General features: G+C 44.0%; 1 protein-coding gene across 1 annotated transcript in view; it reads right to left on the reverse strand.

The window, feature by feature from the left end:
• Positions 1-18,937, reverse strand: part of LOC124721841 (protein ERGIC-53) — a 99,790-nt gene that overhangs the window by 67,299 nt on the left and 13,554 nt on the right. The gene's annotated exons all lie outside the window — the stretch shown is intronic.

Consider the following 18,937-nt stretch of genomic DNA (forward strand, 5'->3'; position numbering starts at 1 on the left):
AAAAAGCTGAAACAGGTCTGAAGTGAGTGTGAAGTTATTAATTTTCACAAAAAAGGTAACAGCCTTGGTGGAGTACTGGTTTTAACTTTCAACACAAGCACAAAAGGATGAAGAATTGATCAAATAATACACTTTCCTACATGACAGAGAAACAACTATAAAGTTTTGCGATATGTAGGCTTAATATTTCAAGACAAGTTTTATCAGGGCAATGGATAAGAACCTGGAGAATAGTGTTGAGACTGACATGCATCATATGCAATTCTGAAAATTATTCAAAGACTGACACAATAAAAAGCAAATACCTTGAGATTAAAGGAGACCACTCACTGAAAAACAAAAGCGTTAGTTGTCCATAGACACACACAAAAGATGGAAAACTTGCTAGCTTTTAGTTATCCTTTAACGAGCTAGTGTAAGGACGGACGGACACACACACACACACACACACACACACACACACACACACACACACAAAAACAAACCTATGCCCTGACAGCTCTGTGGGAGGCATCCGGATTGCCAGCTAGGTGTGTGTGTGTGTGTGTGTGTGTGTGTGTGTGTGTGTGTGTGTGTGTGTGTGTGTGTGTGTGTTGTGTGGAGGAGGGGAGGGGGGAGGAGACTGGGTGGAAGACTGGGTGGAGGGTACAGGGGCAATGGGTTAATTAAGATTGAGGCCAGGACAATCATAGGAACAGAGGTTGTGTTGTAAGGATAACTCCCCATCTGCATATTCTGAGAAGCTGGTGGAGGACGGAAGGATCCAGATGGCTCGTGTTGTGAAGCAGCCACTGAAACTGAGCATGTTCATCAACTTTGTTCTTGGCAACAGTTTGGCAGTGGCCATTCCTAGTTGGTAGCCATGTTGTTGTTGTGGTCTTCAGTCCTGAGACTGGTTTGATGCAGCTCTCCATGCTACTCTATCCTGTGCAAGCTTTTTCATCTCCCAGTACCTACTGCAACCTACATCCTTCTGAATCTGCTTAGTGTATTCATCTCTTGGTCTTCCTCTACAATTTTTACCCTCCACGCTGCCCTCCAATACTAAATTGGTGATCCCTTGATGCCTCAGAATACGTCCTACCAACCGATCCCTTCTCCTCAATTCTATTCAACACCTCCTCATTAGTTATGTGATCTACCCATCTAATCTTCAGCATTCTTCTGTAGCACCACATTTCGAAAGCTTCTATTCTCTTCTCGTCCAAACTATTTATCGTCCATGTTTCACTTCCATACATGGCTACACTCCATACGAATACTTTCAGAAATGACTTCCTGACACTTAAATCAATACTGGATGTTAACAAATTTCTCTTCTTCAGGAACGCTTTCCTTGCCATTGCCAGCCTACATTTTATATCCTCTCTACTTCGACCATAATCAGTTATTTTGCTCCCCAAATAGCAAAACTCCTTTACTACTTTAAGTGCCTCATTTCCTAATCTAATTCCCTCAGCATCACCCAACTTAATTAGACTACATTCCAAGGTTGAGCAGTGTCTACAGCAGAGTTGGTATACGACATGACTGCTTTCACAAGTGGCATGGCATCTGATGGCGTAGGACAAGCCTGTGACAGGACTGGAGTACGAGGTGTTGGGTGAGTAGATTGGGCAGGTCTTGCACATTAGTCTGCTTCAGGGAGTGGGAGGGGTACAGGGATGAACTAGGAGACAGGTGGGCCACCTCTCGTCTGTGGGCCAGATCCAGCCCGCGATTGGTTTCAGTGTCGCCCACAAATGAAACACATGGAAGAGAGACAAAAATGCTTACACTGTACTCCGCCCAGAACACAGAAATGTCACAAGGAAGTCAACAGGGCTTCACACATTCAGTATTACTGTCAATATGTTAATATGACAGTCTCAGGGCTCGTATTCTCATATGTCAATAGTGGAAACACTGACAAACAATATTGATGCCAACCAAAATAGTCTCACTATTACAAATAGGTACTAAGTGCATGAGGGCAAGCATTATCGGTCTGACAATCCATCCTTATGTTGATCACATTTTCTTAGTTTCACTTCTGTGTAATACAGGTGGTATGTGCTACGTTCAAACAATTTGAAATTTTAAACTTTTTAAAATTAACAAAAATGATACCTTATTTTTTAAGAGTTACAGAAATAACCCATGCCTATGTTATCAGTGGGGACTTGAAAATGTAGCATCTATTTTTGTTAAAATTCGTATCTATTTCTTGCAAAATTTGTGTCCATTTTCATCAAAATTGGCATTATTTTCTTTGTTTGTAAATGATTAGAAACACAAATTTAAAAGGTTGTCACACTGCACGAGTGGAGACAAACAAATTATTAGTTCTTTGAAAATGACTGTTAAAGTGCTGGTTTTTGACTGGAATGTTTGCTTTTGCAAAAATTTCAGTACCTTCTTCTTCCAAAATTGCCTTTACTTCCTTCGTTTGGCTGCATTTAAGCTTTCAAAAATGATTGTTCTGTTGAAAAGCAGCAGCATTTTCCCACAAGTTGAGTGAATATGTCTCCGATATGAGGTGTTTCTGGACATTGTCTTTTTCCACCCAATCTGAAGATTAAAAAGTCTGCAGACTATTAATTTTGACTTTTTGTGGGCATTCATAGCCTTACGACCCATGCTTGATAACGCTACAGGTAGAACTGACAAGGCACTTAGCACAGAAGTAGAACCAAACGTACAGCAACTCAATTTTAACGTTAGAGGAAGAATTTTGGTCCATTGAAAAATGTTACAGATTTGGTTTTCCAATCACTATAGAGCAGATGGAGGGCACTATAGGCTACCGCTGCAGATGGCCGCAAGCTTAAACAGACTACAATTTTAACTGCCACAGAGGAAGGAAGGGTGCAGGGAAACAAACCCAACCCTGCCTCCATTTCACTGGGCAGCAGCCTACATCAGAACTAACACATTATCATCAGAATTAACACATTGTCACAGGGATCACTGAACTCTTCTGATGTTGTAAGGGTCGTAATCGAAATCTGTGATGGACCAGGATTAGTAGCTTCACTTATTTCAAAAAAAGAAAGAAGAAAAGGGCAATGCACAACACAAAGCATTATTCAGGGACAGCTAACACCCAATTGCTTGTTTAAGTTAGAAGATTATCGTTAACAACTTAGTTCAGGCTCGGTGTCTAACGCTATTCGATACAACTACAGTTCAAAACATCCATCACCTAATTTTCCATGTTAAAACTGTCTGCTTTATAACATCTTTTGAACTTTAGCTAACAAACAAAGGCATTTCTTTCTTATAAAATGCTAGGTCCCATGGCTGAGTAGTACATTGCATTGTGTGACATGTACCTTAAACAGACCATTCAACCATCTATACTGCAATGGCACCAGATCATTGAGCACAATGGTACATCGTTGCTTTCATACACTGTATTTTGCAAGTAAGTTCTTGCACACATTATCTTTCCAAATTGGGTTTTGCCAGATGATGTACAATGCCAGTAACTGTTTACATTTTCAATACTGTATGCAGAAAATACAGCTATTTCAAACTATCCCTGATAAATAGATCATCTGGATCAATTCACTATGAAACAGCGTCTATTAAGTAATTTCGCGTTTTCAGGCAAGATTCGTATCTATTTCGTGTTTATCGTAAAATGCGAATTTGCCTGGTCCCAAGTGATCAGTTATCAAAACTATTCTTCAGATGTTTATAATATTTATTTACAGGTCGTGAACATTGTTTCTTTACTAACGGCATTACAGAATTCTGGAAAAGAAATTTGTAAGACTACTACTGTAAAACAACCTAAGTTAAGAAATGATGTTCTTGATGCATAAATAAAGGTAAACATCTGAAGATGGACTAAACATAAAATGGAAATACCTTCAAAAGTGCATAATTTGTTGCTGCGTTGGGAAATGGGTGCCATTCATTCATATCAGTGCATTGCTCCATAAACATTAACTTCACTGTCACTATAGTTTTGACTTTGTGCACTAGCAGTGCATTTGTCATGTCATGTGATGAGGTGGCCCACAAACTTAGGTGAGCATGTCAATCAGGCCCACAGGTCACCTAAGGTTGCCCATCCCTGGACTAAGACGACATGTACGTTCATTGGGTGGGTAACAGAACACCACCGTAGGGGACGTATTAAGGATCTTGGGTAGACTGTCCCTCATTTCAGGGCAGGACGAGACATAATCAAAGCCCTGGTTAAATTGTTCCAGTCCAGGGTGATGGGGGGGGGCACTCCTTTGTAGCTGATTATTGGGGGAGGTGAGAGGATTGGTGGTGTGAGAGGATACGGCATGCGAAATCTGTTGTGGACTAGGTTGGGATGGTATTGGCTGTCTAAAGGCCTTTGTGAAGCCTTCAGCATACTGGACAAGGGAGATCTTGTCACTGTAGATATGTCGCCCATGGGTGGCTAGGTTGTACGAAAGGGATTTTTTGGTGTGGAATGGATGGCAGCTGTCGAAATGCAGGTACTGTTGGTGGTTAGTGGGTTTGATGTATAGAGGTGTGGACAGTCATCAGAGAAGTGGAGGTCAGTGTTCAGGGAGGTGGCACGTACAATAGAGGAGAACCTTGCAAAACAGATGGGAGAAAAAGTGTTGATGTTGTGAAGCAATGTAGATAGAGTGTCTTGGCCCTGAGTCCATATCACGAAGATATCATCAATGAACTTTAATCACACAAGAGGTTGGGACTATTGGAAGACTAGGAAGATTTTCCCTAGATGGCCCAAAAACAGGTTGACATAGCAGGGTGCCATGTGAGTAACCATGAATGTGCCACAGATTTGTTTGTAAACCTTCTCTTCAAAGGAAAAGTAGTAGTGGGTCAAGATATAGTTGGTAAGGCGTATAAGGAACGAGGGAACACCTTTAGAGACTGAAGGATGTTGGAAGAGGAAGTGTCCTGTAGTGGCATGTCCATCGGTATAAAGGATGTTGGTATATAGAGAGATGGCATCAACAGTGACAAGTAAGGATCCAGAAGGTAAATGGGTGGGGATGGTGGAAAGTTGGTGAAGAAAGCGGCCATTATCTTTGACATGGGAGGCTAGGTTTCAGGCTATTGGGTGGAGGTGTTGGTAAACAGTGGAAATTCTTTCAGTGGGAGCACAATAGCCCAATACAATGGGGCATCCACGACTGATGAGTTTGTGGATTTTGGGGAGCATGTAGAAGGTGGGTGTGTGGGGTATTGTTGTTGTGAGGAGAGAGATGGACTCAGGTGAGAGCTTCTGGAAATTACCTGTGGATTTCAGTAAAGATTGGAGATTATTTTGTTCAGGTAGTCAGGGATGATGATTAGGTCTGGATCTCTTTTCAGGCTGTGTATGTTTGTCTTTCCTTCTGCTGAAGGATCAGTGTTCTTCAAAAGGCATCTAGAGATGGTTGGTGAGGCCAAGTTGGAGGTAAGGAATTCCAGGGAGCTGGCTAGGGGGTGGTTAGGGGAGGGGTGGGGGCAGGGTCACACTTGAATGGTGGTATGAACTGTGAGACAAGGTTCAACATTGGGATTAGGTTTGCTTTGGTCAGAGAGACTGGTGAAAAAGAAGTGTTTCCACCTTAGAGATTGGGAGGTGGAGAGTAGCTACTTGTCAAGTCCAACATGGTTAAATTTGAGGGTAGGGCTGAAGGTTACACCTTTGGATAGGACTGAAACTTCCGTGGGACTGAAGTTTTTGGTGGAGATGTTAGCAACAATGTTTTGGGTTTCTTGGGTTCTGGGTTTTTAGGAGGGAGTTTTGGGAGATGTGGTTAATCTGAACGAGTCTGCCATGCAGGGTCTGGGTGCTTTGAAGGGCTAAAAAGGGAGCTCACAGTGAGACGGATGGGTGTTTATGGATAGTGATACCCTATAACAGGAGGAGGATGTCAATGCATTGGACAATTTATGGAGTTGGTATCTGGAATGCTCCTCCAGGTTTCTGAGTGCAAGGGTTTCTATTTCGGAGCTGAGGTGTACGTAGTGAGGACTGTACAATAAAATTATCTTGTGGAGCAAACAGAGGTGGTTCTAGGGTATCTGTGCCAAGGAGAGATATTTTTGCAGTACCAGTTCCATGAGGGATAGCGACTGGTAGAACCTGAAAAGGTGAAGTTCATTACGAAAGGAGGGATTGCATCCAGAGTAGGGGATTTTTATGGTTAGGTCACTTGGGGATTGAAACACGTGTTGGACTGGGTTTTAGCCAGAGAAAAAGATATTTTTCAGAAGTGGTGCAGGAAGACGGAGCAGGGATCCATTGGGGTATGGATGATACAAAATGAGAAATGACATGCGAAATGGGCAAGTGAAAGTGTAAGGTGGTTATAATGAGAACTGGATAATATAGCAAGAGTTCATCAAGTGGAAAGGACAGAAGAAGTAGTGCTGGGAGCAATAAGACTGTTTTGTGGCGTGACAGTAGTTGAAAGTGTGTAAGATACCATCACACCACACGCGAGAATGAAGAAGGAAAGAAAGTTCTGAGAGGAGGAACAGGTGAGGAGGGATGAATGAATTCAGAGTTTAAATGTACTGGTTGGTTGCTGGAAGGTGGTGTAACTGTGATCTTGTGGACAGATGTTACATAGAACATGGTGCACCGCAGCCGTAATGGTTGCAACTGGAGCTCCAGGGTGTCACAGAAGCCATGCATGACCATGTCACCTGTATTCGAAAAACTGCCATCCCTTCCTCCCACACAGCCCCAATCCTCCCACCACACAAGAATCAGCTACAAAGGAGCACCCCCCCCCCCCCATCACCCAATATCCCCCTGGGCTAGAACAACTCCTCCACAAAGACTTTGACTATCTCTCATCCTGGCCTGAGATGAGGGACATTCTACCCAAGATCCTTCCCACCACTCCTAAAGTGGTGTTCTGCCACCCACGAACATCCCAGTCCATCCCAATGAAACTAGTTCCCAACTCCTTCTCACAAGGACCATATTCCTGTGGCACACCAAGGTGCAAGACATGCCCAAACCACTCACCCAGCACCACCTGTCACAGGCTCGTCCTACACCAGCAGAGCCCCGGTCACTTACAAAAGCAGCCACGTCATATACCAACTCTGCTGAAACACTGCACACATGCACGGGGTGTGTGTGTGTGTCAACTCTGAAAGATAGCAAGTTTTCCATCTTTTCCATGTGCCTTTCAACAACTCACCACTTCTGCTTTTCGGTGAGTGGTCCCCTTTAATCCCCAAGTACTTATATTCTACAAGAATTTTCATGAAACAGTAAAAAGTAAGGAATTTTAGAAACTGAGGAATGAGAAACGGTCAGTGTTGCCATATGTACTTCACGTAAACCATTGATGTTAATAAAAAACTAAAAAGCAATCTTTCCCAATTACTTTCCCAATTCCTTTTCTGCTTTGATGGATTCCGAATAATTTATACTGTTGGTCAAAAGATGCTTCCTAACTGTTCCCGTTCTTCAGCAATATTCTTCAGTTTCCCCTATCATAACAAATATGTATATACATGCAGCTGAGTCTTAAGAAACGTTAACAGAATGAAGATAGTGAAATACTGAATGACACAAGAAAGCCAATAACTATCAAGTTTGGTTTGGATATGAACAGTGAAGGGAATCGGTCATGTTCTTTTCAACGGAGTCATCCTATCATTTGCCTTAAGGAATCAAACCACAGATAACTTAAATGGCTGGGTGGAGGTTTGAATCCCAATTTGTAAAATGGTTTTCTTGTGATTTAACCACTGTGCCACTTCATTTGGTATAAAGCCTGATACAAAACTGAAGATAACTACGATTATTCTACACATAAAGCTAATTAACTACTGCATCTGTACTGTTGGTTTGGCTCAGGATGTCAGTCTTGTTAATGTGTTGTGTGCTCTTATATAAGTACTATAAATTTAAATCTCCACTGCACTTTTCTGTCTTTATGTGAAGGCTAATCTTAGGAACTACTGCACTGATTTTGACAAGGTTTTCACTAATGGAGTGATTCAGGAGGAAGGTCTGTCTATCTAATTTATTACTACTAAGCCAGACCTGAGCCAGGGCAGGTCACTAGTCTTGTAATAAAAGTGGCAGAATGCACTTCTGCAGAAATAAAATGAATTAATATGAGAGTAAGAGACGTGTTACTGACTTGCATTAATTTTCCAAGTGTATATGTGGTTTTAAAAATGATAAAGACTGCAAGGCATTGTCGAAGGTTACTGGAGGATCAAACTGAGGTTAGAACTATGTTTAATACCTCCTCAAATGTTATCACAGGGCACTGTAAAATATGGGGACAAGTTACCTAGTTAGTTACATGTTCCACTGATCAATCTCACAGTAACCATTATGATGTGGAATGTGTCAAGTGCATAAGAAATGCACACACGAATCAAGAGTGTAAGAGTGAGTGAGTGTGTTTTTAAGCTTAAAATTTTTATTACCTACGCCATTCACTTACAATTCCTATTCAAGAATTTATCTATGGTATAGAAGGAGTTGTCAAGGAGATACGATTTCAATTTATTTTTTAAACTATTACTGCTGTCTGTCAGACATTTTATTTCATCTGGTAATTTATTGAAAAGTTTTACAGCAGCATATTTTACCCCTTTCAGTGCCAAAGATAGGTTATGCAGAGGATAATGTTAAGTCATCATGAATGCCATTGTTGCTTTTAAACTGGTCCATGTTGTTGAGACTATATTTCATTACTGAGTAAATACACTGTCAGGCTGTTGTAAGAATTCCTAACCTTTTAAACAGATGCCTACAAGATGTGCGACATTGAGCCCCACACATTATTCTAACCACTTTCTTTTGAGCAGTGGATACTTTTTGCCTAAGAGTTGAGTTACCCCAAAATAATATTCCGTATGACATAAGAGAGTGAAAGTACGCAGAGTATGCTAGCTTGCTAATTTCTATATCCTCAACATTAGCAATTATTCGGATTGCAAAAGTTGCTGAACCTAGTCACTTTAGAAGATCCAAAATACGAATTTTCCACTTACGATTCTCATCTACATACACACACCCAAAAACATAAAATGCTCTATCTTGGCTACTGACTTCTGTTGATGTGTTACATTTATTGAAGGAACTGTTCTCCTTTCAGTAGAAAATTGGATGTATTGTGTGTTTTCAAAGCTCAGAGCAAACCCATAAGCAGAAAACCAATCAATAACTTTTCCAAAGACATTATTTCTACAATTTTCTATTGGAGCTTCTTGTACTGGATTAATAATGATCCTTGTATCATCAGCAAACAGTATCAGTTCAGCTTCTTGTTTCAGATAAGAAAGAAGGTCATTAATATACATCAAGAACACAAGCGGACCCATGATCAACCCCTGTGGAACACCTAATGTAATTTCACCCCAGTTAAAGTGGGAAACTTCCTTGCTTAAATCTTACTGAAACTTAAATCACTTAAACCATATAAAGAAATTTTTTACTTCGTGTTCTGTAGATGTTACTTAAACCACTCATATGCTGTTCCATTTATACTGTAGAATTGTAATTTCTGTAGCATAATGTCATGGTTCACACGGTCAAATACTTTGGATAAGTCACAGAAAATTGGTGACATTTTACTATTTAGATACTATTATGTGGGCAGCATAATTTTATATTGCTGTTTCAGTAGAACAGGATTTTTGAAATCCAAACTGTGATTTACTAAGTATCCCACTACTGTTGAGATGGCTAACCACTCTTTAGTAGATGGCTTTCTCGGTGATTTTTGAAAATGCTGTAAGCAAAGAAACTGGCTAGCAATTATTGACATCTGTGGTGTCCCCTTTTTTGTAGAGAGGTTTGGCAATGGCATATTTTAACTTGTCTGGGAAAATACCTTGAGTTAGTGATGCATTACAGATGTGACTCAGAACATCAGCTGTAACTGCTCCATATTATTTTCATATCTTGTCAGAGATGTCATGTACCCCAACATAACATTTATTTTTCAAAGATTTAATGATTTACCTTATTTCACAACAGGTTGTTAGATGTAAATCTGACAAGGAATTTTCAGAACTGACTTTTCCATGTATTGCTTGGCTTTTTCTTTTGAACTACTCTCACAAATTTTTTTCACCTACACTTCAGAAATGGTTGTTAAATACATTAGCTATTTGCATATTATTGGTTAAGTTGGTCTCATCTTTAGTAGTAATACTACCTAACCCAGTGGTTACTTTTCCTGTCTTTCTTCTAACAACATTCCACATTAATTTGATTTTATTGCCCGAGTTCTTAATTTCACTTATTAATATACATTTTTCATTTTTTTAAAATTTTCTGACAACTTTTCACAGGATGTTCAATAATTTTTATAGTGTAAAATTACTTCTGGGTCTTTACTAATCTTTGCTGTCTCATACAATTTTATTTTTCTTTCTGAAGACATTTTAAAACCTATAGTAACCCACCCAATGTTCTTCGAAAACTGTTTGGTGTTGCATTTAGTAATTTTTTGGGACAACAATGTTCAAAAAGAGATATAAATTTATCAAGAAATGCATTGCATTTATCATTAGCATTTGGCTCATTATATACATCTCCCCAATTAACATTCTCTCTCTCTCTCTCTCTCTCTCTCTCTCTCTCTCTCTCTCTCTCTCTCTCTCTGAAGTGCACTGATACCGGGTTGACCAGCCTTACACCCTTACACTTTTACTTGATGTTTTCTGAACTGCACACTGTGGCTACAGCCAAGCGGTGCTTATTGCCATCTTCACTGCCTGAGTACTTCAGTAATTAGTTGAGGATCACAGATAACTAATGTAAAAGAACGCGAAAGGAACAAAGGATATGAGGACTGCTACATAGAAGAAGCATAGACAGGCAGACAAATAAAATTTAGTAAAACCCTGAATTAATGAATCCACTTTTAAGGAAATTCTGCTTTTAAAGAATATTTCCATTGGTCCTGGTAAAACTCCCATAAGAACAATGCTATTTCTCCCCACTTTCAGTGAACCCCACTTTCAGAAAATGTTCAATTTTGAAGAATAAACATGAAATCTTTTGCAAATTCAAATTCAGTTTATGTGCAATTCCCAACACGTTCAAGTGATTTTCTGATTACCTTCCATTTCATTTCACACAAGTCATTTCTTGTCATGTGGCACAGTAAATGCTAATAAATTCAATCAGCCAACATGCATGTATATCATCATCTATAACTCTACATGCCTTGTAGCTATACCGGCACATGTGCTTAATGAGCCTGTAATCATGGCCTTTGTCGAAAAACACACACACACACACACACACACACACACACACACACACACACACACACACACACACACACACACACACACGACTGCAGCCTCTAGCAGCTGAAGCCACACTGCAAGCAACAGCAGCAGGCATGAGGGCGGGGAGGGGTAGTTTATTTGTTTACTCAAGCGCCAAAGTTTTCAATTTTACTTTTGTGGAGTTATAGACTGCAAATGTTGAAAGCTTACATTTCAGCAGAAGATGACTATCATTCGCAATGTCAATGACAATCTTTAAGACAAATATCTGCATTATGCTGAAGAAATGTTGTGTTCCTCCTCCAAACTGTACAAGTCATCTGCAGCCTCTGGACCTGGGCATAATACATGCTAATAAAGCCAAATACAGAGTAGCAGTTGTTCAGAAGTCAATTAAATTCTTTGAGAGGAAGGAAGCCATGAGGCTCAGCCTTGTACAGACTGTGTGTAAGTTTGTCTCTGTAACAAAACAAACTATGTTAAACTGTTTCACAAAGGCTGGCTATGGTACATCAATTGCTGCAAGACGACATTGTTTCAGAAGGAAGTAAAAACAAACTGCTATTTTTGAAAATGCAATATTCCAGAACATTGTTGTTGGTTGGTTGGTTGAGGTTTAAGGGACCAAACAGCAAGGTCAGCAGTCCCTTGTTTCAAATATGCGCCATTCCGCTAATGGGACAACTCAGTAAAGTCAGAACAATAAAACGGAAAAAGGGAAAAAACGTAAAAAGGCAGTCATGTTGTCATTAGTAAAAAACCAAAATGAGGGAAGTCGGCAAGAGAACGAACCCAACACTATGCTGAAGCAGCATAGGCAAGACCACCTGTGACTTAAAAGGTACAACTGCTATAATGTAGAAAGTACGTATGGGAATAGAAAGACTAACCAAGCCTTTTTTAAAAAAAAAAAAAAAAAAAAAAAAAAAAAAAAAAAAAAAAAAAAAAAAAAAAAAAAAAAAGTAAAAACAGAGTAAAAGGGGAAGAAAAGAGGAATTCGGTCAGGGAGGTGAATCAGGAATCTCCGAACACTGCTTACAGTGGGAGACACCCAAACACTCACCGCCCCGCCCCAACACCAGAGAGAGATTAAAAACCTTAAAACTGAGAATAAAAACCACTTTCCCAGAGGAAACCGAGAACCAGAGAGACCATCCGGGAATCGTCAGCCAACATCAAAGGTAAAGTGTGGGGGGGAGCCTGTACTTAGCACACTAGCACACAGAGCCAAAAGAAGGGGGCATTCAACCAAAATGTGGGCTACTGACTGGAAGGCTCCACAACCACACAGTGGGGGTGGCTCATCACGCAAAAGAAACCCATGGGTCAACCGAGTATGGCCAATGCGGAGACGACACAGTGTGGTCGAGTCCTTTCGGGAGATGCGAAAGGAAGAATGCCACGGGCCTGGTGTCACCTTAATTGCGCGAAGTTTATTAGACAGGGGAGTAGCCTCCCAAGAATTGGCCCATGACTGTGCGAAGTGGGATTTGATGTGAAGCCGTAAATCTGCTGCAGGAGGGGCTACAGAAAACGGGGGGTAAGTAACTGCTCCCCCAGCCAAACGATCAGCGAGCTCATTACCCAGGATACCCACATGGCCAGGGACCCAAAGGAAGTCAATAGAACAAGCAGCACGGTGAATATCTGCGAGATGGTCATGGATGGCAGAGACCAAGGGATGGCGCGAAAAACACCCGTCAATAGCAAGAAGGCCACTCATCGAGTCCGTGCATAACAAAACGCGGTTGTGTTGGGACTGTTTAATAAAGGTAAGGGCCTGGGAAATTGCCATCAATTCCGCAGTAAACACCCCACATGTAGGTGGCAGCAGATGACTTTCCGTTCCAACAGATTACGTGAAGGCATACCCAACACGATCAGCAGATTTAGAGCCATCAGTGTAAAATACAACAGCATCCTGAAACTCCCACAAAATTTGGCGGAAAAAGGAACGGAACACCACCGGGGGGATGGAATCTTTCGGACCGCGGCGGAGTCCATCCGAAGTCGAGGCTGAGGAACTAACCAAGGAGGGGTGGAGGGGAGGGAGCGAGGAAGACAGGACAAAGAAGGAAGCTGAAAATCACAGCAAAGAGACGCGCAAGGCGGAGCCCAACCGGTAAACCCACCCGAGGGCGGGAGTCGGGTGGGCGACGTCCATGGTCTGGGAACAGGATAGAATAGGAAGGATGAGTGGGAGAGGAATGGATAGTGAGTGCATAAGACACCAGAAGCTGGGACCGCCGAACAGAAAGGAGGGGGGGGGGGGGAGATCCCAGCTTCAACCAGGAGACTATCAACAGGGCTAGTAGGGAAGGCACCGGTGGCCAAACGGATACCACGATGGTGGACTGGATCCAGCATGTGCAGTGTGGAAGGAGCAGCTGAACCATAAACTTGACAACCATAGTCCAAGCGAGACAGAACTAGAGCACGATAAAGACGGAGGAGGAGGGAATGGTCCGCACCCCAAGAGGAGTGGGCAAGGAAGCGAAGGACATTGAGTTTACGGAAGCATCCTACCTTCAGGAGTCTGATATGGGGCAGCCAAGTGAGCTTGTTGTCGAAAAGAAGGCCCAGGAAACGAAACTGTGGGACCACAGGCAATCGTTGTGCAGCGAGATAGAGCTCTGGATCAGGGTGGATCATAGTACGGTGACGGAAGTGGACCACTCGCGATTTTAAAGGAGAGAATTGAAACCCGTGTGAGAGGGTCCATGCAGAGGCACGCCGTATAGCTACCTGGAGCTGCCGCTCTGCAGATGCTATCGAGGAGGAACTAACCCAAATGCAGAAATCATCCACATACAGGGCAGGGGCGACCAAGGGACCGACAGAGGCCACAAGTCCATCGATAGCAATGAGGAAAAGATGGACACTCAAGACAGAACCCTGTGGGATGCCCGTCTCCTGGGTCCGTGGAGAACTAAAAGCAGTACCAACTTGAACTCTGAATGACCGATGGATCAGGAACTGGTGGATAAAAATCGGGAGTGGGCCCCGAAGACCCCACTGATGAAGGGTAAGTAAGATGTGATGGCGCCAGGCCGTGTCATAGGCCTTGCGAAGGTCAAAAAACACTGCAACCAAATGGTGGCGCTGGGAAAAAGCCTGCCGAACTGCGGATTCCAAGCGAAGTAAATGATGGATTGAAGACCGTCCCTCTCGAAAGCCACACTGGTAAGGCGACAATAGATCCCGAGATTCGAGGACCCAATTGAGCCGACGGGCTACCATCCGTTCAAGTAACTTACAAACAACATTGGTCAAACTAATTAGCCGATAGCTGTCAACAGATAGGGGGTTCTTACCAGGCTTAAGGACAGGAACCACAATGCTATCCTTCCACTGAGAAGGGAAGTCACCCTGGAGCCAGATACGGTTAAACACCCGAAGAAGATGTTGCCGTTGTGGAGCACTGAGATGTTGAAGCAGTTTGTTATGAATGGAATCTGGGCCAGGGGCTGTATCATGAGAAGAAGATAGAGCAGAAAGAAATTCCCATTCAGTAAAAGGTTCGTTGTAACTTTCTGACTCACAAGGGGTGAAACATAAGGTGGAAGCTTCAGCCCGCTGTTTTTGATGAAGGAAAGCAGCTGGATAGGAGGCTGACGCTGATGCCACTGCAAAATGGGTTGCAAGATGTTCTGCAAGAACTAATGGGTCCGTACAAATGCCATCTGGGAGGTGAAGGCCTGGGAGGGTGGACTGCCGATGGCAACCTTGGAGAGAACGAAGTGTAGCCCATACCTGTGACAGAGGGACAGTACAACCAAGGGAAGAAACGAATCGTTCCCAACATATCCGCTTACCCTGTTTGATTAAATAACGGGCTTTAGCACGGATGCGTTTAAAGGTAGTAAGGCTGGCTACGGATGGGTGCCTCTTAACGTGTTGCAAAGCTCGACGGCGATCACGGATGGCAATGGCAATGGCCGTACTCCACCACGGGACTTGCCGGCGACGAAATGGTCCAGATGAGCGCGGGACAGCAAGGCTAGCAGCGCGAACAATCGCGTCAGACACGTCATGTAGGACGTCATCAATACAACCCGACAAAGAGGGAGAAAACTCGACCTGTGCAGTGTATAGAGGCCAATCGGTGCGGTGGAAAGACCAACGAGGTAACCTGTCCATCGGGGAGCGGGAAGGGAGCGTGATAATCAACGGGAAATGGTTACTATCACAAAGGTCGTCGTGTGGCGACCAGTGTAATGAAGGGAGGAGAGAGGGAGAAGAAAGAGAAAGATCAATGGCAGAAAAGGTACCATGACCGGCACTGAAATGAGTAGGGGAGCCATCATTAGGAAGGCACAGGTCGTGGTCTGCAATAAATTGGTCTATAAGAAGAGCTCGTCTAGATGGAAAGGCACTGCCCCACAAAGGATGATGAGCATTAAAATCCCCAAGGAGGAGAAAGGGAGGAGGAAGTTGCTGAAGAAGGGTAGTTAAGGCAGCAGGTGTAAGAGTCCTGTCAGGAGGGAGATAAAGATTGCAAACTGTGACTGCAGAGTCTAAGTGGACCCTAACAGCAACCGCTTCCAATGTAGTTTGGAGAGGAATCCACGTGCTAGCAATGTCTGTACGGACCAACATACAAACGCCACCAGAAGCCCGCAAGGGTCCGACCCGATTTCAACAGAAAACACAGAACCCACGGAGGGTCGGTGAGTGAGCATCAGTAAAATGAGATTCCTGGAGAACCACACAAGCTGCAGAGTATGACGAAAGAAGGGATTTCAATTCCGGAAGGTGACGATAGTATCCATTACAATTCCATTGGAGAACCACAGAACGATGGTTTAAATGAGGGCTGAACATGCTAAATCCAGTCATACCGCCGGGTCCCCACCCGTCACCGACAAGGAGGAGGCGACATCCATGAACGACAGGTCAGAATCCGGCTGTGAAGTCGGGGAAGGGACCTCCGCTGACACCAGAGGCTCTTTGTCCCGGGACTTATGTTTCTTCTTCTTTCCAAGCTGAGATCGAGGAGGGCTGTGTGGCATAAAGGAGCCAGCTGCAGCAAGATCAGGAACAGAAAGAGACCGAGCGACCTGGGGGCCGACGGACCGCGGCTCTCGCGGTCGCCGCGCGGCAGCAGACCTTTGACCTGGAAGGTGCCGGGAAGGGGCATCCCGGGAGAGGCACCCTTGACCGGCAGACGCCGAAGGAGTGGGACACTTCCCCGGCTGAGGAGAGGGAGCAGCGCCCATAGGAGAAGGTGTGGGAGCCGCAGGGGAGGGGGGGAGGAGAGGGGTCCGGGATGGGGGTAAGGAAGGGGGAGGAAGGGGTGAAGATGTAACCAAGGCGTAACTAGATGTCATGGACACAGGGTGCAGTCGTGCATATTTCTTACGGGCCTCCGTGTAGGTTAAACGATCGAGGGACTTATACTCCTGTATCTTTTTTTCTTTCTTATATACTGGGCAATCTGGTGAACGTGGAGTATGACTACCATGACAATTTACACATACAGGAGGGGGAACACAGGGACTCCCCTCATGGAGTGGACGTCCACAGTCACCACAGAGAGGAGCCTGGGAACAGCGAGAAGACATGTGGCCAAAACGCAAGCACTTAAAACACCTCATAGAAGGTGGGATGTACGGCTTCACATCACAGCGATAGACCATAATCTTAACTTCCTCAGGAAAGGTATCCCCTTCAAAGGCCAGGATAAAGGCACCAGTATCAATACGATTATCTTTAGGACCCTTCTGAACACGCCGAACAAAGTGAACACCCCGCCGTCCGAGATTGTCCTGAAGTTCCTCATCAGTTTGAAGGATGACGTCCCTGTGAAAAATCACACCTTGTACCATATTTAGAGACTGGTGAGGGGTAATGGACACAGAAATTGTGCCAAGATGGGTACAGGCATGACGGGCCGCAGATTGGGCAGCTGAAGCAGTTTTTATCAGCAACGAACCCGACCGCATCTTGCTCAGGGAGTCCACTTCGCCAAACTTGTCTTCAATGTGTTCCACAAAGAATAAAGGTTTGACACTGGTGAAAATATCTCCATCAGTCCTGGTGCAAACTAGATAACGAGGGAAAGGTTTTGCCACTAGACGACGGGCCTGACCCTCTTCCCAGGGGGTAGCCATGGAAGGGAAGGCCGAAGGGGCAAGAGAAGCAGCACTTGAGGAATCAGTTCCACGCAGAGAGACAGCCGCAGAAGAACGGCCAGAGTTTTAGACCCGTATGCGTTTCATCTGCATAGCGTCCGCCCTGATACCACCCACTCCGATCAGGGGCTCTCCTCACGGGCGCCACCCAGCCACAGCAAGGGCCGTCTGGCACGGCGGCCATTGCCGGGAGTTCCGATGCTCCAGGATGACGAGCAACCACTCCAAGGCATGCATGAGGAGGTCACAGCTCAGGTATCAGAAGTGTGATACATGTGTGTTCAGGGGGATCAACCAAAAGGGTACATAGCGACCCCACCACACGGGCTGGCTACCGTGTTGGCTATGCACCCTAGCATCAGACAACGACGTGAAAGAAAAGGTGGAATGTACTAGGAGGGCGCACGTCGGAGACACTAGGTAAGGTGCTCTTCCCCCAAATGGCTCACACTACGGAGGAAAAATTTCGTAATGGAGGTCAAACCCCAGAGGGGGACCAAGGAATTCCAAAAGGAGGAGATGATTACGCAACAAAGCCTGAGTGTAAAACTAACAGAACCAAGAGGATAGCGGGGGCCAACATAAGCAAGGACGCCAATAGAGGGAGAGGAGAGGGCGAGGGGAAAGGAGCATGGAGGGGAAAGGAGGGGAAGGGAAAGGAAATGCAGCCCGGGAGAGAAAGAAGGCTGCAATGGCTCGGGGCCCCGTGCTCGCCACGCACGTATCCACAAAAGAGTTGTGGACCCCCTGGGGGGGAACATTGTTGTAGTGGTAGTGGTGGTGGTGGTGGTGTTCTGACTCGTGTACCCTAGACTGCTGCAAATGAAATGCTTATGATGGAACACGAGTAGCACCTGGAAATGAGGAGGAGGAGGAGGAGGCAAATGAGAGCACTGCATCAAGTTTCACTCTTGCTGTGCAAGGAACTGATAGTATCAGGTACATATTTTCCTCTTTCAATGTAAATTAATCGATTCTAACTTATCAACACACTGGAGCAACAACTTCTGTTACTACAGGGTGCTGGAATGACAAAACAAGGCTTCCTGCTTTTTTTAAATTGAAAGTCCACCCCCGGTAGCTGAGTGGTCAGCGCAACAGACTGTCAATCCTAAAGGCCCGGGTTCGATTCCCGGCTGGGTCGGAGATTTCCTCCGTTCAGGGACTGGGTGTTGCGTTATCCTAATCATCATCATTTCATCCCCATCGACGCACAAGTAGCCGAAGTGGCATCAAATAGATAGACTTGCAGCAGGCGAGCGGTCTACCCGATGGGAGGCCCTCGTCACATGCCATATATTTAAAATGAAAAATGTGCTGTGTGAAAACTGTAATAATTGTGTATTTACTGCATTTAAATTAGTATCACATAATATTAGTAATTCTGTAATTAAATAGCACTTATATCACTTAAACATGCTTGAATTATGACTGTGACTATGTACTCTCACAAAACCTCCAGTTAAGGAAAATCCCTATTTATGGGAAAAATTTTTGGATCCTCAGATATTCATTAAAAAGGGATTTAACTGTACTGCTACATATTTAGCTATCAGGCTATACTGCTTGCATTACATTACTCAGTA

This window comes from Schistocerca piceifrons, chromosome X (assembly GCF_021461385.2).
Source record: "Schistocerca piceifrons isolate TAMUIC-IGC-003096 chromosome X, iqSchPice1.1, whole genome shotgun sequence".
NCBI lineage: Eukaryota > Metazoa > Arthropoda > Insecta > Orthoptera > Acrididae > Schistocerca > Schistocerca piceifrons.